The 20719-nt window shown below is 36.5% G+C and overlaps 1 protein-coding gene across 13 annotated transcripts in view; it reads left to right on the plus strand.

Annotated features, from left to right (window-relative positions):
- Window positions 1-20719, plus strand: part of CDK19 (cyclin dependent kinase 19) — a 226365-nt gene that overhangs the window by 57663 nt on the left and 147983 nt on the right. For 3 of the 13 annotated variants that reach the window (XR_014065638.1, XR_014065640.1, XM_081530594.1), the window contains exon 1: window positions 12525-12978. The exons of 9 other annotated variants lie outside the window; for them this stretch is intronic. The gene's annotated coding sequence lies outside the window, so the exon portion shown is untranslated. Of the gene's footprint in view, window positions 1-12524; window positions 12979-18196; window positions 18259-20719 lie in introns of those variants that run through there. One more of the 13 variants, XM_081530596.1, reaches the window with a different exon arrangement.

Here is a 20719-nt window from a genome sequence, read left to right on the forward strand (position 1 = left end):
GAATATCTTAGTAGGTACAGAGAGAGAGTGTGTGTGTGTGTTCAGTCGCTCAGTTGTGACTGACTCTTGTGACCCCTTGGGCTGTATGTAGTCCACCAGCTCCTCCGTCTATGGAATTCTCCAGGCAAGAATATTGGAGTAGGTTGCTGTTTCTTACTCCAGGGAATCTTCCCGACCCAGGGATCGAACCGGTGTCTCTTGAGTCTCCAGGGAGATTCTTTTACCACTGAGCTGCCTGGGAAGCCCGGTAGGTACAGTATTTTGTGCATATTAGTATTGCTGTCAGTTAAATTTCTAAAAGCTGTTTACCTTTGGAAGTAGTGCTTTGAAATTATTTGGAAATATGGTGATGTACCAAATATAAATCACTAAAGACTGGAGATAGGAGGGCTGAGAATAAGGAAGATGAATGTTAAGGCTTTAAAAATAAAAACTATTAATATATAAAAAGTGAATTCTAAATTATTAGCTTGCATAGGAAATTCAAATTACTGTTTTAGCAGTATTGGAAAGGCATGTCTTAGTTTTAGATAGGAAAAAAGTAGATCCATAGAAAGGGTTGGTTTTTTTTTTAAGTACAGTGGATGTCAGTATGGATGAATTAAGAATTTTTACTTTTGTGTACTATATTTTGAACTGGATCTGCTGGATCAAAAATTAATATGTGATGTTAAATTACATATTTGTTTTTTTCCGAATTCTCAAGTAGTGTAGTGAAAGTTGGACATCAATATAGAAAGCTTGAAGGGAATATATTACAACCTGGAATTTTCTTGGTGGTAAACATCTAAGAGTATTTGACTAATGTATTTTTAAAGATCCACTTGTTCCTTAACTTGTGATACTGTGACTATATAGTTTCGTGCAGCTTGGATTCCAAAATAAAGGTACACACTCTGCTTTTTTCAAGGAGCATTTTAACATTTTGAATTACCAACATGAGTATTTCTTTAAAAAGAGGTAGTTTTTAAGGTCTAGAACCATAAAGAGGTAGCTGAGAGAACTATTTAAAGATTTTTGTCCGTTTATAAATAGCAGATAGTCCAACACTTCCTGTAATAGCCATTTTGAGCAAGCATTGTGCAGGATAAAAGAGAGTCTCTAGAGAGAGGACAGGATGTAATTCAAGATACAAGTGTGGAGCAGTAGTTTTTTATTGAGGGTTTAGTTCTTATACCGAAGTGGGTAATGGATCAAAGAGAAATAAAAACCTGTAAAGTTCTCAAACAATTTATGTCTCTATAAAATATCTTTAATTTCTAATAGAATAGAATAGTCTTTCTGAAGGAAAAACACCCTCCTTATAGAGGTTTGAAACTTGTATATTTTCTATTTAAAGAGATGATTTCAGTGAGACTTTGTGGTAGACCTCGGTTACTACTATGAATATGATTAGGATATGGATTTAATTACCATGTAGGCCAGCTAATTTTGTTTTGTTCTGTGACCACAGACCAAAGTCCTGTCATGGCAAACTATTTTACAGCCATTTATAGATATTTGCATTTTGACAGAAAGGTAAGTCTGTGGCTGCTGGAAAAACAAGGTAAAACTTTCCTCATAGAGGGATTAGTTGTATCTTTCTGTAGGAAAGTTATTTTTTGTTATGATTGTTAAATAAATTCACTTGGTGAAAGACCTAAGCAGTTTGAGGCACAAACTGTGTTACTTTTTACAAAAGTTAGTTTCCTTTTCCCCTTTCCCTTTAAGAGTGTCTTAGAGACTGAGTGAGTCCTATTGTTTTGGATTATGGTGCAAATTAAAAAAATCTTTTTGACTTTCATTTCTTCTGAATATTTATATGTAATTTGAGCTTGTGTAACTTAGAAAACCAGAGTTCTATTAAGTAATTTCTCAGCAATCTTTTCATCTTTATAGTATGTTTGTATCAAGTAGAAATTTTTTTGTGCTACTAAAATTTATCAAGTAATAGTTGCACACGAGTTAAAAAAAACTCCCAACAATTTAGTGGTATGTAAAATGAAGACTAAAAGCCTTTCTTCTTACTGTCTACTCCCAAGCCCCCTTGACTTCTCAGAGATAACCCGTGTTAACTGCTTCTGTTTTAAGTTTTGCTGATGCTTACCATTATAACTCTAAGTGACATACGTATAATTCTGTGTCTTGATTTATCAACTTTAGGCAGTTTCTGTTGACTTTCCTAGAAAAGCTGAGCAATTTTGTGAGATTTCACTACCTCCTCTTTTCCCTTTTTCCATCTCAAGCTTCAAATTTATTACCTTTGTTTAAAGATGTTTGTAAGTTCTTTTATGATTTTGAACTGTAAACTTCGATGTCTTTTTCTTAGTTTATAAAACCTTACGTGTTATCTGTGATCTTCCCGATGTGAATGTTAAGGAAAGTAACAAAATTTTTTACTACTCTTTTTCTTAGACTCCTGATTTTTTTAAGTATAATTTTTATAGCTTCCTAGTTGATCCACTGCTTTTTGTCTATGGGTTGATTTTTAAAAGTGAACACTGGAAACCACTCAACAGCTTTAAAATATTATGATTATGGAATTTATTGCTGAATTAATTAGCATGCTGAGACCCATAGAGAGGGAAGTGTAGACTTAGGTACCAAATAAGTGCTGCTTGCAACAATCTTCCAAGTATCAATGCCCAGTGGATCTTCATATTTTGCCCTTTTTTCAAGTCTTTTGGGTTGTACTCAGCTAACAGTTTTTCATTATATCCCATGGTTGGTTTTTCTTGGATTGTCTTTTGTTGTTGTTGGTTAGCTGAGGATCTCTTTTTAATTAGCTTTTTCATATAGGATGTGTAGGTTTTTTGAGTTCTTGCATATCAGATAATGTTTTTTTCTCCTCATACTTTATTGATTGTTGGGCTGAATACAGAAGTCTATATTAAGAAAAAGTCTTTGTCTCAGAACCCAAAACTAAGCTTCATGGCTTTTTGGCATTTCTTGTTGCTCATGGGAAGTTTCTTTATTAGAAACTTGGTTTTCTCCTCTCTTAGGAGTTTTCACTTATCCATGAATTCTAAAGTTTCACCAGAGTCTGTCTAGAATGTGTAGGTCTTTTTTTTCTTTCCACTTATCTAGCTTTATTTCTTGTATCTTTTACAGATTATTTTGTGAATAGATGATTTGTGAACATAACTTGAACTTCAAAAGTTAAAAAGTGAAAAAAAAAAAGTTAAAAAGTGATATACAGTGGTTTTAGTTGCATCTTGCTACCTTCACTCCTTCATTGCCATTTTGCAATCCTGCTAGTTTCTTAAGGATCTTTTAAGTGGGCCTTTCTTTTCTTAGGTTTAGGGCAATTTTTATTTCCTGTTATTTAGTTCTTCTCCTTTTGTGTCCTCTTTTGTTCTCTTCTTCAGATATATTTATTAAGAAATGTTGACCTTTTTTTATGCTCTATCTTCCCTGTCTCTTAAATTTCATTCTCAAAATTTTCAACTCCTTCTCTCTATAAGACATTTGAGAAGATTTCCTTTATTTAATCTTCTAGGTTACCAATTTGGTCCTCAGTTGGGGTTGCTATTCTTTTTTAAAATTTTTTATTTATTTATTTTTTGGCTGCACTGGATCTTCATTGCTGCGTGGGCTTTCTCTAGTTGTGGCAAGTGGGGGCTACTTTCTAGTTGCACTGTGCGAGCTTCTCACTGTGGTGGTTTCTGTTGTGGAGCACAGGCTCTGTGTGTGAGGGCTCAGCAGGGATCTCTGAGAGGGGAAAGGGACCACTAGAAAGGTCAGTTAGCAAGGACTGACACTTTTTTTTTTTTTGGCCTTGCCACATGGCTTGTGGAATCTTAGTTCCCTGACCAGGGATTAAACCTGGGTCCTCAACAGAGAAAGCATGGAGTCCTAACCACTGAACAGCTAAATAATTCCCAAGAGGAACACTTTGAAGTCATGTAGTAGTGATTTCTCAATAACATTCAACTCTGTATGTGTTCATCTGTCAATCTATTCTCTATCCAAGTTTCCATCTGTCCAGTCTTCATCTACGTGTCTTTTAGCCATCTGTCCGTTATCTCTTTTCACCTGTTTTCCACTTTTCTGGCTTCCCATTCATTTATCCGTCCTTGACTGTTTATTGTTTGTTTCCTTTCCATGAGCCAAGTATTATGCCATAGGTAATGAGGATACAAGAGTAAATGAGATGTAATCTCTGAAACTGGATGTATTCACAATAATTTGCTAATAGTTAATTGTGGGGAATGAAATTTGGGTTGAGAGGAAGACATTTGAAAAGAGATGTGAGAGATGAGGGTTCGATCCCTGGGTTGGGAAGATTCCCTGTTGGAGGGCATGGCAACGCACCTCAGTATTCCTGCCTGGAGAATCCCATGGACAGAGCAGCCTGGAGACCTACAGTCCGTGGGGTCACAAGGAGTCGGACATGACTGAAGCAACTTCGCACACTGTGGGGAGAGAGCAAATTAGCCACGGTGGCGTGGTCAGGCTCTCTTGCCCGACAGCCTCTTGCTCTTGCCCCACGTTTTGTAAATGACTGTGTAACAGCTGAGATCCTTTACAGCACTGTGTATGCGTGTCTTGAGGTACTTGCTTGGTCACAGGCTATTTTGTGCTATATACATACATGAGCTCCACCTAGAACGTGGCGGCATTACTGCTGTGTCACAGCTGTGTCCGTTGGGTCAGCCATGAGAGGAGAGAGACTATAGCGTGTCTAGTGCAATGGCTGCTGTGTCAGCCAGGAGAGAGGGTGTGTCGTGTTAGGTTATGCTACGGTTGCTGCATCTGCCAGAAGAGAAAAAACATGTCTGCAATTCCTACAGCTCCTTGAGTCTTCTTCCAGCCCCTTAGCTCGAGCCTTGCGTACCCTGGGTTCAGCGAACAGTGTGCACAGTGAGACACAGCAAGGCAGTTGGTGTCATGAACAGGATGAAGAGTGATACACGCACATACTCTTACATTTTTGAAAAATATCTACATATGTTTATTTTATTATGTGTATACTATCTATTCTAAAAAATAAAACGTTTAAGAAATAGAGTGTGTATAACTTCTATTATTGGAAAAAGGCAAGTATCTTTTAAAAACAAAGCAGGTTTTATTTTCTTACAAAAGTCAATGTGTTAACAGAAACCCCATATGGGTTCATTAAAAAGTTGAGGGGGGATACATTAGAAGTTTGGTATTAATGTATACACGGTACTATATATATAAAATATATAACAGACAGATACCTACTGTATAGAACAGGGAACCATATTCAGTATCTGATAATAAGCTATAATGGAAAGGAATCCAAAAAAGAAAACATATAGCTAAATCACTTTGCTGTTCACCTGAAACATTGTAAATTAACTATATTTTCATTTATTTTTTTGTTTTTGGTTGCCCTGGGTTTTCGGTGCTGTGGAGCTTTTCTCTAGTTGCAACATGCCGGGACTGCTCTTGAGTTGTGGTGCGTGGGCTTCTCTTGCTGCAGAACTCAGGCCCTAGATACATGGGTCAGTAGTTGTGGCTCACAGGCTCTAGAGCACAGGCTTGGTAGTTGCAGTAAATGGGCTTAGCTGCCCCATAGCATGTGGAATCTTCCCCAACCAGGTATACAGGTAATACAGATATACAGCCAAGTGATTCAGTTATACATACGTGCTTAGTCACTCAGTCGTGTACGACTCTTTGCAATACCATGGACTGTAGCCCACCAGGCTCCTCTGTCCATGAGATTTTTCAGGCAAGAATACTGGAGTGGGTTGCCACGTCCTCCTCCAGGGGATCTTCCCTAGCCAGGGGTTGAACCTGCATCTCCTGTGTCTCCTGCATTGTAGACGGATCCTTTACCCACTGAACCATTAGGGGAGTCCCTTATTTATACATATATTCATTTTTTAAATTATTTTCTCATATGGATTATCACAGAATATTGGATCAAGTTCCCTGTACTATACACTAAGCCCTTGCTGGTTATTTGTCTTATATATAGTAGTAGGTATGTGTTCATCCCAAGCTCCTGATTTATCTATCCCTCCCCACCACGTTTCCCCTTTGGTAACCATAAGTTTATTTTCAATGTCTATAAGTCTGCTTCTGTTTAGTAAGTTCATTTGCATCTTTTTTAAAATTAGATTCCACATTTGAGTGGTATATATGATATTTGTCTTTGTCTGACTTCACTTAGTATGATCTCTAGGTCCATCCATGTTGCTTCAAGTAGCATTATTTCATTGTTTTTTATAGCTGAGTAATATTACATTGTATATGGCATCCCACATTTTCTTTATCCATTTGTCAGCCAGTGGAAACTGGTTGTTTCCATGACTTGGTTGTTGTAAATAACACTGGCGGTACAGGATATCTCTTTGAGATAGTGATTTTGTTTCCTTTGGATATATACCTAGAAGTGGGATTGTTGGATAATCTGGTAGTTCTGGTTTTAACTTTTTTAAAAAATTATTTATTTATTTTTGGCTGTGCTGGGTCTTTGTTGTCGTGTGTGGTTGTCTGTAGTTGTGGCTAGCAGGGGTTACTCTCTAGTTGTGGTGCACGGGCTACTCATTATGGTGGCTTCTTTTGTTGCAGAGCATGGGCTCTTGGGTGTGTGGGCTTCAGTAGTTGTGGGTGCCGGGCTCTGGAGCACAGGCTTAGTAGCTATGGCACATGGGCTTAGTTGCTCCAGGGCATGTAGGGGATCTTCCTGGATCAGGGATTGAACCCGTGTCTCCTGTATTGGCAGGCAGATTCTTGACCACTGAGCCACTAGGGAAGCCCTGTTTTTAATTTTTTGAGAAACTTTAATACTGAAATTGTTAGGTAGGTATCTCTTTGGACCTGATGGTGCCATGAACAAATTACTAAGATACCTAGAGCACTATGAATGAGGTTGGGATCCTCTGACTTAAGGTGTGATTAATGTTTGTACATATTATCAAATTTCCTTCAAAGACTTGATTGTGGGTGGATGTCTGTGTTCCGTCTATCATGTGGCTATATAATGCTTTAGTTAGCGCTTTCTAATTATTGAACATTTAAGTTCTTTCCAGTATTTTGATAATATAAATAGTAGTAATAGATGTTTTCATATATAAATCTTATTCAATATATCTGATTCTTTTTTTTTTTTAAATAGAGTCAAAAGGTATAAGTTGTTTTAAGGCTCTTAATACATTTATCTCTTTTTTTTAATAAGGAAAGAGAACAAATATGTTGAGATGTTCCAGGGACCCTCTGAAAATCTCAAAGTTAGTTGGAGGTCAAAAATGCTTCCTTTAGAATTCAGTTTTGGGGGATTTGTCAAAATATCAAAGGTTTTGCACACTTGACTAAAAATGATTTAGATCATTATGAAATAATAATTATCCATTTAACGCAAGTGACAATGAAGGATTTTCAAGGGCAAATATAGAAGACTGCATAGTTCTGAGCAAAACTTTAATATCAAGAAGAACTAGGTTTGCTAATTAATCAAAGACATGTGATAAAGATAACATGAGACACAGGAAATTATCTTGATAAAACACAGAATTGTTCCTTTCTAGACAGATTACTTAGAAAGGAAAAACCTTCACAGTAGCTTATCAAGAGTGACCCTTAGTACAATAAAACTTTGTCTTTTTAGCAAATGAAAGAAGATCAAGTTTCAGTTTTATAATAAGTACAGTATTGGTATTAAAACTTATTTTTAAAACTCTTATAATTACAGTTCAGTTTTTAGCCAGTTTAATCACACAAGATTCCTGTTCTCCCTCCCTCTCTACCTCCTTACTTCCCTCTCTCAACTTTCTCTGTCCATAGTTTGTCCCTTATTTTCCTCTTTCCCATACTGAAATAGCCATCTTTACTTTAGGACAACATTACCTTCTTCTCTCTTAACAAAAATACATCTCCATTTCTCATGTGTTTTCTTTTTCAAAACACACATCCTACTTGCCTTGCATACAGAGATATATCTCGTCATTTTAAATTATTTGTATTTTTAACTCTTAAAAATTTTTTTTTTCCTAAAAATCAGATTTCTAGTTAAAATTAAGTAAACAGTTGTGAACTTTTACTGGCAAATTTGTGAATACATTTCATAGTTTCTTAAGCATATTTCTCATATCAAATTTTACAATGTGGCACAAAATATGTTTAATAGAAGACCCAAATATTTTTAGTTCCTTTGTAAAAGGAAGCCCAAAGTAGGTAAAGCTGTGTTCAGTAATTAATGTTTTAGTATTTTATCTTCTTTGGGAATGATCTAGATAGTCAATGAATAGCCATCATATAACTTATCTCAATATAACTTTAAGGTTTCAAGTAACCAAAAAGATTTTGAAAAGTATTTTTAAGTACACATACCATAAAGCACAATTATTGTTGAAAAGTTTACTTGTAAAGCTTATCTTAGATCTGTTTATGTCTCTTGTTCTTAACAATTATGTTTAGATTACTCATGAGACTTGCATAAGACATTAATAGCTAACCATCATCTTAAGTTGATAGATTCTTGCTGATTCTGTAACAGAGATAGCATGAACTTGACTTTTGATAAATCTTGGTAGAGTAGGCTTTGTGTTTAATGTTGCTAACTCTAAGATCTTGCCAGTATGAATTAAATCAACAAACTTACACTGGCTTTTTTAAAAAAAATTATTGATTTATTTATTTTTGACTGTGCTGGGTCTTTGCTGCTGCTCAGGCTTTTCTCTAGTTGTGGAGAGAGGAGGCTACTCTCTAGTTATAGTGGGCTTTTCATTGCAGTGACACCTCTTGCTGTGGAACACAGGCTCTAGGGTGCGTGGGCTCAGTAGTTGCGGCTCCCAGCCTCTAGAGCACAGGCTCATTATTGTGGTGCAGGGGCTCAGTAGCTCCCATGCATGTAGGGTCTTCCTGGATCAGGGAGCCAGCCTGTGTCTCCTGCAATGGCAGGTGGATTCTTTACCACTGAGCCACCAGGGAAGCCCTGCTGCACTGGCTTTTATTTACTAAAGGTTTTTCCTGGATCACATGAACTTGTGAAAAAATGAGTTTTTGTATTTCTGACAGTATACTTATTTTATATAGCACTTGTTGTTTTTAAGCCAGTTAAATCTTTTCACAAATAAATTTTAGCAATATTATCTGAAGATAAGAAAATACCACACACATAGACATTCATAAACATTTAGACTGCAAACAGACCTTACAGTTTCTGTTCCAACATTTTAGCTATGAGATAGGTGTGATAATGCAAAAATCAGAGTTAATAAAAGAACAGTTGGGTCCAAATTGTGTTTCTGGTAGATGGAGTGAATTAAGGCTACCTACTCAGAAGCTTACACTTTTTACTAACATGGACACAATTTTTCATTCGCCTGGTTTTCAGATAACCTTTCACTCCCCTTTTTTTCTTTACTTCTGGTAAGAACTACCTCTTTGAAGTTTTCATTTCAAAGACAGGACCTTCAGTTTCTAGAGAAAACCAGGTAGAACATCTGTATCTCAAAAGCGCTGAGAAAGAATGAAAGTTCCTCCTAAACGGACTTTGGTTCCTAAGGGGAATTTTAATAATAAACTACAAGCTTCCTGATGGAGGTGAAAGAAGAGAGTGGAAAAGCTGGCTTAAAGCTCAACATTCAAAAAACTAAGATCATGACATTCGGTCCCTTCACTTTATGGCAGATAGATGGGGAAAGAATGGAAACAGTGACAGATTTTATTTTCTTGGGCTCCAAAGTCACCGCGGATTGTACCTGCAGCCTTGCAATTGAAAGATGCTTGCTTCTTCGAAAAAAAGCAATGACAAACCTAGACAGGATATTAAAAAGCAGAGACATCACTTTGCTGACAAAGGTCTGTCTAGTCAAAGCTATGGTTTTTCCAGTAGTCAGGTATGGATATGAGAGTTGGACTATAAAGAAGGCTGAGTGCTAAAGAATTGATGCTTTTGAACTGTGATGCTGGGGAAGACTCTTGAGAATCTCTTGGACAGCAAGGAGATCAAACCAGTCCATCCTAAAGGAAATCAACCCTGAATATTCATTGGAAAGACAGATGTTGAAGCTGAAGCTCTTCATACTTTGGCCACCTTATGCGAAGAGCCGACTCATTTGAAAAAAACCCTGATGTTGGGAAAGATCGAAGGCAGGAGGAGAAAGGATGACAGAGAATGAGATGGTTGGATGGCATCACCGATTCAATGGACATGAGTTTGAGCAAACCTCAGGAGACAGTGAAGGTCAGGGAAGCCTGGTGTGTTGCAGTCCATGGGGTTGCCAAGAGTCAGACACTATTGAGCGATTGAACAGCAGAAGTCTTTTTAGATGAATAGGGGAGGTTTGGAGATTTGAAAAAAGGTAGACTTTGAATTTCTTCTTGAGCTGCATTTTCTGTTCTTGTCAAGACTCAATTTATAAGGACTCAATTTATAAGATGAGGGCAGTTACTTTTTGATTCCTTGAAGAGTTAAAGAGAGAAAGAGAAGTTGCTCAGTCATGTCCGACTCTTTGTGACCCCATGGACTGTAGCCCACCAGGCTCCTCCATCCATGGAGTTTTCTAGGCAAGAGTACTGGAGTGGGTTGCCATTTCCTTCTCCAGGGGATCTTCCCAACCCAGGGATTGAAGCCGGGTCTCCTGTATTGCGGGCAGACGCTTGAAGAGTTAAGTTACAACCAAAATGACTTCAAAGAGCTGACCCATCCATCCGTCTGTCTTTTCAATTTGCTTCCTTTTGTCAGAGAGAAGATCTTCAACTAAGACAGCAATCAAAAGATTCCTGTGTTCTAGATCTAGGCCTGTTTGTCTTTGGAATATTTCCTACCCCTCTGGGTCCATAGTTTTGTTTCATGTTAGCTTAGGCGAGAAGGCCTAAAGTAAAGTTTCTGTCAGGCTTTGAGTATCAGCTTATAGTTTGGCCAACTTCTGACCAGAAAGCTACTTAAAAAAAAAAAAAAAATCCTTTCAGATGTCTTACCTGGTTTCAGTCGAGACAAACAGTAAATATTCCTGGCAGTGTTGGACAACCTCTTAGACTCGAGGCATCTCCAAAGAGGGTGCAAAATACACTATCTTCTTAAGACCCTGCTGCTAAGTCGCTTCAGTCGTGTCCAACTCTGTGCGACCCCATAGACGGCAGCTCACGAGGCCCCTCTGTCCCTGGGATTTTCCAGGCAAGAACATTGGAGTGGGTTGCCATTTCCTTCTCCATCTTAAGACCGTGAGTCACTCCCAAAGATAGCCAGAAGAAAGAACGAAAGACTTACACAATTCTCAGGACCCAGAAAGACATACAAGAAGGCAATAACTGTCTATAGGAGAGGAAGGATTAATAACCAGTGGGTCTGGATTTGGAAAGGAAGGGATGACATTAAATTTTACCTCTCTCAACTGGGCACTAGAAACATAGGTTCAGGAGAGGTGATTCTGGCAAGAATTCTCATCCTTTGCTAGCTTCTGACAATTTTCCCAGGATCGCATCTGTAGGCTTCAGAGTGGAGGTTAAAGTAAAGAGTGTACCTTTGATGTCTACCTGAATTTGGCAAGGTTTTTCATTAATTTTAGTTTCCCACTGGCTGTTTAAGGGAATAACCAGAAAATCCCTCAGAGTCTTGTCAACCCTGAGAGAGGTCCAACTGGGGGCCCTCCTTTGAGGGTAAATATGGGTGTGTTTGCAAGGCCATTTATTGGGAGATTTTTGTTCATGGTCTTGTAGTCTCTTCAGAGTGGAAAGACGATTCAGGCAGAGGATTAAGTAGTTGAATGAGTGCTCAAGTAAAGTAGGATAGAGGGGACTAGTAGGAGTCATGTCAGTCTTGTGGTGGTGGTTCAGTTGCTAAGTCGTGTCCCGCTCTTTGTGACAGTCAGTCTTGTAATCTTTGGTTTTAGCCGCCTCTTGTGTCTTTAATTTTTCATTAGCATTTTACAAAGAATCTTTTAATGAAGCTATTTTAGAATCTTGAAGCTTTTTTTGAGGCTTCTGCATGCCAATTAGAATAGGTATCCTGTTCTGTTTGCTTGCTTTGCAAGTTCTTGCTTCCAGGTGCACTTTTTAAATGGATGATCTTGTTTAGTTGGAATGTCCTCCTCAATGGCCATTGTAATTCTTGGTTGTCTTTGTAAGATTTTGCCATTTTCCTAGATATCAACAGCTTCCAGGACCACAGTTCATAGAATTAAAATAAGCAATTGTGTCAGAAGGTGTTGTGCTCAGTCCTTTGAAACTTGAGGATTCCATTTAGCTACGCTTTAGGTCTGTAGGAGCCAAATTAATACCTGACAGGAATGTGCTGCTGAGTTGGGGCTGTGTGATTGATGTTTTAAAGTGTATCTTGTCGCACAGCAATTTTCTTGAGATTGGTGGGTGACCTGGTGTTAATCTAACCTCTTCCATGACCAACTTATTCCAGCATGAGTGTCTTAAGAGTTCGGTGGTGAGTACTCTGACAGCTTTTAAGTATCTGTCTTGTACCCATCGATGTTGTCACTTTGGCTTCTGAGGTTCCCATTCACAGTATATATATTATTCCTTGACCTCATGTGCATAGTAACAGAAACTAACAGTAGCCAAGGAAATGGAACTGTGGATACCAGCAGTAACCAAAGAGATGGCATTGTGGGCTTGTCAAGGGAAGGCCTTATGTGTTCCTAAGTGGAACCATTGGTAGTTGCTAATGTAGAATTTTGAAGTGAACTAGCAAATCCCAACAAATGGGCTCTGTGCACTAACCAAGAGCTGGAAAGTCAGATTACAAGTGGGACTGTTTGGAAGCTCAAACTGACCCCCTCAGCCTTGTACTGGGAAGCTAATTAGATTGGGAGCCAATCAGAGCAGAGATCAGAACAAGCCCAGAACCAAGGGATACTTACCCATGGAACTTACCCATGGAAAGACAGAAAACTCAAAGGATTCACAGGTACCAATGCCTGTGTTTCTCATCCCCAGAGTCGTCAGAAGTCTCCTTTGGATCCCATCATTGCCACCAAAGTGGCAAAATTCAACTGAATATATTTTAAAGATCTTATTGGATTTATTCAGTGATTCAAGAATTGAGCAGCATTCAATCTTAACAAAAAGGTGCGCAAAGGGGCTATACAAAATGAAAGACATCTAAGCAGAAGGGAGCAGGAACAAGTAGTGTAAGAGGAAACTATACTAGACCAAAAGCAGATTAGTTATTGAAAGCGGAATGGTTATGGCAAGGTCATGTTCCTTTAGGAGATGCCAGAGATCTTTTAGGCAGATTATCTAACTAGTGCCGATCAAGTGATTCTTGATTGGTTTAACGTTCCATTTCTGAAGAAGACCAAAATTGTAACTAAGTCTCAGTTTATTACCTTGAGACTTAGCAAAAATGACTCCATTTGGGGCCTGTTGTCTTATTTTTTTACAAAGCTTAGCAATGACCAAAGGGCTTAATGATAAATATGGTTAATGAGTTATCACTGTCTCTCACACTGTGTAAAGACTTTCCATAATTAACCAAATTTTGTAGATCTTCAAGTTCATATAAATATAAAAGTTTAAAATTAAGGTGGATAAAGATGTGCTTTTAAATAAAGTTATATTGCATTATGGGAGTCCTTATCTTTTTCTACAAATGATAGGAAAATGTAACAGAGAAATTTGGTGCTTTTAGCACCAAAGAATAGAAGTTAGACGTGAAATTTTACATGTGACCCTTGCTTCATGCCAGCTGACTAAGCTTTTCAGACTAGTTTATTGAGGTTGCAAATTCAGTGCCTTTATCAGAAAGATATTTTCTAGTCACAAAGGCCCTTAAATAAAGTACTTTGGGGCTCAAATGATTTTTTTTTAAAAGTCTGTTCCTTCTTAAAGAACTATAAATTTTCCTTTCTCAGAGGGATTTTTACTTTGGATTTTCAATAAAGATACATATAAATGATAAGCACAACTGTAGTATAAGGAAAACTTGAACTTGGAAACCCTTATTTCCAATCTGGGCTAATACTCTCTAGCTATGGTATTTTGGTTAAACGATATATCTGAACCGCAGTTTCTTTACTTGTAAAATTTATATGATGATAAATTACTATCTCATGTGGTCTCTATGAAGAGTAATTAAATCATAATGTGTAAAAGTCCTTAGCAAAGTGTTGGTTTATTTTTTTCTTCAAAAATATAAGGGGGTTTTCAGGATAAATTTCCCTGAAGCTTAAATTAGCAATAAAAAGGGTAGGTATTGAGTCAAAATTACAGTCACCTGGTGGTTTTGAAAATGAGGACTGACCTTATTAGGTTCAGTAGAAAGATAGAATTTTTTCCCCATCTACAAATTAGTTGTTATAAGAAACTTTATTAGGAAGAAAAAATGCATTCCGTGATGGGAAATTTTACTTTAAGCCTTCAAACTGAAGAAAATAGATTAAAGAGGAGAGTCTTAAGTTTTTTAATTAAAAATTTCTTCTTATAAATAAAACATGTTTAAGAAAAATTTAAAAAAGATAAGTACACACATATTACTAACTATTAGATAATGGGTGTATTAATAACCTTATTGTGATAGTTAGCAGTATATACACATAAATTGTCACATTGTACACCTTAAATTTATATAATTTTCAAAGCTGGAAAAAATAATCAAAAAGGATTAAAATAGATGAACACTATGAATGGTGTAGGGTATATTTTTATACATGTTTTCGTGGGCAAAAATATGCTTATATTTTCTCAAGAATGTGATCATGTTCTACATGACTTTTAGTGACTTGTGTTTTCTGTTTAACATTGTATAATGGATATGGTCTCAATTCATTAAATATATTTTTTTCAGCTGTGGTTTAACCATTCCATACAAACCTTCCATAAATTAAGCATCAATTATATGCAGTTATGCAGTTATTCTTGAGGATATGGGTTAAAAGTCTGCTTTCTGACCTTTCCGCAGAAAGTCACTGTTCTGTTTTTTATTTTATTTTTCTTTTTTGTTCCTTGTTTTTAATTACTATGTTTCACTGTATAGATGTGCCATTGTTTGTTTAACCAGTTTACTTTGTTGATTGATGCTTAGGTTGTAACTTTTTATTATTCCAAGTAGCACTCTGATAAATAGATACTTAGTTAAAACTTTTTCTGAGAAAGGGAACTTTCTCAAGGGAAAACTGTAAAGTGAAAAGATGAGGATACATAAATCAAACTGTGCTTAACAATATTTGACTTTAAAGTGGAGGTCCTGATTAGGAAACTTCAAAGTTAACTGGTGTTTCCTAGTATTCCCCAGTATTCCTATATTGATCTGCATAAAGTTGGGGGTTTAAGAACTACATAATTTAATTAAAAACTTAAAAATCTCTTTCCAGATGTGCTTATAGGTAGCAATCAAAAACACAACATAAACTTTTAGAACCTCATGGAATCTTATATCTTGATCAAATTACTTGCCTTAAAAGAAGTCCAGAAATTTTAAAATACTTCCCTTAAGATTCCATAGTATGTTTCAGTTTCTAAGATATTCGTGTCCTAGTATAATTCCTACCTAAACTTTCTTATCTGTAACAAGATGTCTAATATAAAGGTAATGAGAACTGTTTGCCTATGGGGCATCCATGATGATTAATGAAGAGACTGATGATGCAAATTAATTATTGTCAGTTGTCAGGATGTTCTTTTCTGTAAATTTCTAAGGTATTGATAGGTAAGTTACTGTATTTTTCATCATTGAAATATTTATTTAGGTCCATTGTAGCACGGAGGTTTTTACTTTTTGACAGTTCACTGGTTTTAGTATATTCATAGAGTTGTGTTTCATTACCAGTATCTAATTTTAAAACATTTCATCACCCCCAAAAGAAGCCTTTACCCATTAGCAATAGACCCTATTTCCCCATTCTTCTTGCTCCTGGAAAGCACTAATCTACTTCTATCTCTATGGATTTATCTAATCTGGACATTTCATACAAATGAAATCATACTATATGTATCAGTTCAGTTCAGTCGCTCAGTTGTGTCTGACTCTTGGTGACCCCATGAACTGCAGCACGCCAGGCCTCCCTGTCCATCACCAACTCCTGGAGTTTACCCAAACCCATGTCCATTGAGTTGGTGATGCCATCCAACCGTCTCATCCTTTGTCGTCCCCTTCTCCTCCTGCCCTCAATCTTTCCCAGCATCAAGGTCTTTTCAAATGAGTCAGCTCTTCACATCAGGTGGCCAAAGTATTGGAGTTTCAGCTTCAACATCAGTCCTTCCAATGAACACCCAGGCCTGATCTCCTTTAGGATGGACTGGTTGGATCTCCTTGCAGTCCAAGGGACTCTCAAGAGTCTTCTCCAACACCATAGTTCAAAAACATCAATTCTTTGGCACCCAGCTTTCTTTATAGTCCAACTCTCACATCCATACATGACTACTGGAAAAACCATAGCCTTGACTAGACGGACCTTTGTTGACAAAGTAATGTCTCTGCTTTTTAATATGCTATCTAGATTGGTCATAACTTTTCTTCCAAGGAGTAAGTGTCTTTTAATTTCATGGCTGCAATCACCATCTGCAGTGATTTTGGAGCCCCCAAAAATAAAGTCACCCACTGTTTCCCCATCCATTTGCCATGAAATGATGGGACTGGATGCCATGATCTTAGTTTTCTGAATGTTGAGCTTTAAGCCAACTTTTTCACTCTCCTCTCTCACTTTCATCAAGAGGCTCTTTAGTTCCTCTTCACTTTCTGCCATAAGGGTGGTGTCATCTGCATATCTGAGGTTATTGCTATTTCTCCCAGCAATCTTGACTCCAGCTTGTGCTTCCTCCAGCCCAGCATTTCTCATGATGTACTCTGCATATAAGTTAAATAAGCAGGGTGACAGTATACAGCCTTGACGTACTCCTTTCCCTATTTGGAACCAGTCCTTTGTTCCTTATATACTACCTACTATATAGTATGATTTCATATAAATAAAATCATGCTATATTTATTTCTAACTTGTTTCACTTAGCATAATGTTTTCAAAGTTCATTCATGTTTCAGAATGTATGAGTACATCACTCTTGTAAGTGGCTGAAGAATATTGTATTGCATGGATATACCATATTTTGTTTATGCATTCATCAATTTGGTTGTTTTCACTTTTTGGCTATTGTGAATAATGCCGCTATGAACATTTATGTAGAAGTTTTTGTTTGACCATGTTTTAAATTGTTGGGTATATACCTACGAGTGGAATTGCTAGGTTGTATGTTAGCTCTATATTTAACCCTTTTGAGGAACTCTTGATACCAAACTGTTTTGCAAAGCAGCTGCACCAATTTACATTTCCAAATGCAATGTGTGAGGGTTCCAATTTCTTTGTTAGAATTTGGTATTTGTTTTCTTTTCGCCATCCTGCCATGCCTGCGTGCTTAGTCGTGTCTGACTCTTTTCGACCCTTTGGACTGTATCCCACCAGGCTCCTCTATCCGTGGGGATTCTCCAGGCAAGAATACTGGAGTGAGTTGCCATTTCCTTTTCCAGAGGATCTTCCTAACCAGGGATCGAACCCATGTCTCCTGTGTTTCCCGTGTTGCAGCCGGATGCTTTATCTGCTGAGCCATTGGGAAGCCCCTTTAGCCATCCTAGTGAATATGAAACGGTATCACATTGTAGTTTTGATTTGTGTTTCCCAAATAACTAATGATACTGAGCATCTTTTCATGTGTTTTTGGGCCATTTGTGTGTAGTCTTTGGAGAGATGCCTGTTCAAATCCTTTTCCCTTTTTAAAAATTGGGTTGTCTTTTTATTCTTTGTAGTTGTTGAGTTGTAAGAGTTTTCTGGATACTAGGCCCTTATCTGATTTATGATTTGCAAATATTTTCTCTCATTTTGTGGATTGCTTTTTCACTTTCTTGATGATGTTCTTTGAGGCATAAAAGGCTTTAATTTTGGTGATGTCTGATTTATCTTTTTTGTTGTTGCTTATACTAGGAAACTGCTGCTTGATCTTAGGTTGCAAAGATTTAATTCTTTGTTTTCTTTCCAGAGTTTTGTATTTTTAGGTCTCTTTTTATCTGATAGTGGTATTTTTTATTATTATTATTATTATTATTAAATAAATTTTTTAATGTAAAAGAACATATGACAAAGTTTCCAGCCTTTAAGGATTTATAATATATTTGGCTAAATTAAAAATATATGGTGAAAAAAGATAACTGGCAATATCATTCATTCATTTATTTGACACTTACTGGATAACCCTCTGTAGGAATTAGGAGTGTAAGGATAAGAGACATAGATCCTTTTCTTATAATCTAGTGAGAGAATGAAAGAGATTACAATACAGGGCTATAAATTCTGTTTTCCAGGTATGCACAGAATGCTGTTAGGATGACCAGGAAGGGCACTGAATTGACCTAGGAGTGTGCAGGTGATTTGGAAAGCTTTCAAGAACAAGGAAAGCCTATGATAGCTGAGTTTTGAAGGATGAAGAGTGAGCCAGAGAAGTGATTTTTAGTAGAGCGGTAAATACATAGTGTAGAGGTGAAAGGAATAATAAACTCAGAGATCTAGAGATTTGGGGCAAGATAAATTGTAATTGTGTATAAAAATTTTTTTTTTAATACCTGGGGAAGAACTAGGAAGGTTTAAGGTCTGAAAAGGGAATTCTGTAGAAATGGGGATAGTGATGTTTCCTTATAAGTTGTGACAAATAAAGGAGATAATGCTTTTGTACTATAAATAATGTATGTGTTAATCCTATTACCATTAGTTTTCTAGCATGAGATTTTGATGATTGTTGGCTCTTGAGTATCTTTATTTCTAGGATGTCATGAAGTCCTTAACAAGTTGTTCTGAACTCGTTAATTAAATATACAGTGCCTGTTATAAAGAAATGGTTGTGCATGATTTAAATGAGGAATAGTAATTATTGAGCTGTGAAAATTAAGTATTTAAAGTTGATTATGGTTTTTAAAAATAATAATATAAGTTACGCAATCAGGAAAAGTAATTAGATAATAAATAGGGAGAAAGAAACATTCAAAACCCCACCACTTTAATATTAAGTAGTTAGAGAAAATTGCTTAATATTTTGGTTCATTTTCCTCCTGACATCTTTTCATCCATTTGTGGTCTGTACACAGACACACATACTCACTTTAAAAAAAAATTTACAGAAGTATGATCATTCTATAAATGTTTTAATTTGTTCTTTTTTTAAACCTAAATGCTATGTGTGGTTATATCTTTCTGTTTATATAATCACTTTGAATGACTTTATGGTATTCCATTGTTTGTATTTTACTGTTACTGATAAACATTTAGGTTGTTTCTAGTTTTTTTTTTTTAATACTTCGTATACTTAAATAATACTTAGTATATTTGCCCACTTGTCTGACTATCTCTTTAAAATAAATTCTTAGAAGCAGAATTGTTGGATCACAGCATATGCTCAGTTTGAATTTAGGAGCATATTGCTACACCTTTCTCCAAGTAGGCTGACTTTACTGACACATCTATCAAAAGGACACAGTGCTGCTGCTTTCTCCTTACTCTTGCCCACATTAGCTTTTTTCCTAATTGACAGGCAGATGATATTTTGCTTTTATTTAGTTATTATTATTTTGTAACCAGAGAGATTGAATGTCTTCATTTGTGTATTGGTTCTGTGTATTCATCTTTGGAGTATTTTGTCCTTTTTTCCAACAGGTAGTGTTGTATGGTGATTCCAGTTGAGCTTTGAAGTTTTATCTGAATTCATAATCCCTGTTACACCTTTTATTAGCTGTATGACTTGGGCAAATTAACTCTGTGTCTTAGTTTCCTCATATGTAAAATGGGGAGTATAGTAGTCATTAGCTCCTAGGATTGTTGTGGGGATTGCATAACAGGTGAAGTGCTTGCATCATTGTCTGACAGGTAAGCACTGCTAGTAATCTTTGCATACTTGTGTATTTCTATGGGATAGGTATAGAATAGGAGTATTTAAAAGTAGATATCACCAGATTGCTGTCCTAAAAAGTTGTTCCTTCTGTACCCCAAACTGCATAATAGTGTTTTTACATAATAGTGTTTTTAGTATCATATCAGTATTATGATTGTATCCAAGCTCTCTGTTTCAATGACCTGTTTCTGTATTCATCTGTATTCTGGAGAAATGTATTTCTAACTTTTTATTGAAAAATTTCAAACATATGGAAAAGCTTGAAGACTGGATTCTGTGATCACCTGTATAGCCACTCTCTACATCAGGACTTAGCAATTTTTTTCCATAAAGGGTTAGATATTTGCTGTACTTCTGTAAAGGGCCAGTAAATATTTTAGGCTTTGGAGGTCACATGGTCTCGTTACAACTATTTATTTAATTGTGTAGCTGTAGAGGAAAAGCAGCTGTAGACAACAGGTGAATGAATGGGCATGGCAGTGTTCTAGTAGGTTTATTTACGAAAGCAGGCTCAGCTGGATTTGACTTGGGCTGTGGTTTGCCACTCTCAGGTCCAGATTAAATCGTTAACAGGTTGCTGTATTTGCTTTGTCTGTAAATATGTTGGTACATACTTAAATATTTTTTCTGAACCACTGGAAAGTAAGTTGCAATCATCATGCCCTATACCCTTTAGTATTTTAACATGCATCTCTTAAACATTCTTCTGCATCGCCATAATTCCATTATTACAGCTAAGAACCTGTTCTTTTTAATAAAACTTATATAACGTAGCACAAAAAGTATGAAAATCCTTAGATTTGCTCCTTAGCTACTGCAACCTATTAAGCTTTGTTTGTCCTCACCCCTCTTTCCTTAACTTTTCTTCATTTATTTCTTTAGGTAGAAATGTGTATTGGGTAATGCTATTTGCTGGTTTCGTTTGACCCAATTACACAATGAAATG

Source organism: Giraffa tippelskirchi, chromosome 9, assembly GCF_054371585.1.
Source record: "Giraffa tippelskirchi isolate mGirTip1 chromosome 9, T2T-mGirTip1v1.2.pri, whole genome shotgun sequence".
Taxonomy (NCBI): domain Eukaryota; kingdom Metazoa; phylum Chordata; class Mammalia; order Artiodactyla; family Giraffidae; genus Giraffa; species Giraffa tippelskirchi.